This window comes from Notothenia coriiceps, unplaced genomic scaffold, assembly GCF_000735185.1.
Source record: "Notothenia coriiceps isolate Sejong01 unplaced genomic scaffold, NC01 NC01_scaffold00020081, whole genome shotgun sequence".
NCBI lineage: Eukaryota > Metazoa > Chordata > Actinopteri > Perciformes > Nototheniidae > Notothenia > Notothenia coriiceps.
In genome coordinates, this window is record NW_011352782.1 from 168587 (window position 1) to 170245 (window position 1659).

Genomic DNA, 1659 nt, shown 5'->3' on the forward strand with positions numbered 1-1659 from the left:
TGACCCCACTGTGGCAGTGTAGAGCAAAGCATGCACACTTGCACGTCCACACACATGGAAGCTTTCTCATTTCTCTAATTCCCCTCCTCGACTCCTTTCCTCGTGTCTTAGTCCCGCCCACAGGAGATGCGAGCGGAGGAGTCGAGGAGGGGAACCGAGGAGAGAGGAGGGTAAGTGGTAGTGGTGGTCTAATGCAGGGGTTCCCAACCTTTTTTCCCAAGAGCCCCCCCAAATGACTCCTACTGTCACAAACTGGATGAATGTGAAGTATTTTGTTAAAGGAGGATGAAAGCGTAATTAAGGAGCACTATTGGAGTGACTTTGATGGTTATTGGACTCAGGATTAATTTATTTGGATTCCCGCTGTATGAAGAACTTAAAGGCTGGCACAAGTGGAAACAAAGGGATTCAACTGTTTAAAACACATGCTCAAAGTAAGCCGGATTTTGCCGATGTGTTTATGTGGATTCAAAAGTCGTAAATAATCTACAAAATGGAGGAGACCGATCTGATTGGAGCAACTGTGACAAATAATCCAACTGAAACCGGCATGGACAATGACTATGTTTTAAAAATGCGCTTATCCAGACAAGCCAGGTTTGGACACTTTATGGGCAGAAACATTTCTATTAAAGAAAGAATTATAAATGTCTGTCTTTTTATGCCTTTAATACTTGAATGTTTATTAAAATGAATTAGTCAATTATTTTTTATATTTTATTGTAATGTAGAGACAAGGCTTTTAGTGACAATCATGTATTGCCTTACAATTATATGTAAAAAAAAAAAAAAAGTCTAAAAATGATATTGGGCCTCAAATCATCTGAGGCCTGGCGCCCCCCCTGCGACCACTATTGTGCCCTTGAGTAAGGCACTTAGCCCTTAGTTACTCCAGGGAGAATGTCCCTGTAATTGGTAATTGTAAGTCGCTTTGGATAAAAGCGTCAGCTAAATGAAATGTAATGTAAGCAGCAGGCGTTTAGAGAAATGAGAAATCCTCTCCTCTGAGCAGTCATTTTAAAGAGACGTCCATTAATTATGACAGGAGGCACAGCAGAACTGTGTTCATGACAACATATATATTTACTTTTAATTAATTGACACTGACAGTGCGGTATAATGAGACAATAACAGGCTACAGATGCGGACACACACACACACACACACACACACACACACACACATTTATATATATAAAAGTTGTATTTACAAGTAGGGCCTACCAACTGAGACCCGTCTGTCCGCCGCATCTACGCACACACACACACACAAGCCCACCTTAACCTGCCATCAGGCCCTGGGGGCCGGCCTGATTGTAGGCCCCCTATTCAAACAACAAATCAAAGTCATTAATAGCCTCGGCAGGCTCTGTGATCGCAGTTCTCCACTCTGCTCTATAGAGTGGCGAAGTCCCTCCCCTTCCGGGGGAGCTCCATGGGACCTTTTTTCTGAAAAATTATGTATTGGATGGAGAGAAAGATTATCTTTTGATCCCGTTTGAATTGTGCCACGAATTACACATATGACAGGGTTGCCAACTCTCACGCATCTGGCGTGTGACAGACGCTTTCACTCTCAATCTCACGCTCTCACGCTGCCCAAACTATTCTCACGCCAAAAACAAGATGAACAGGCGATCGTTTTTGGTTGGTTAATTAC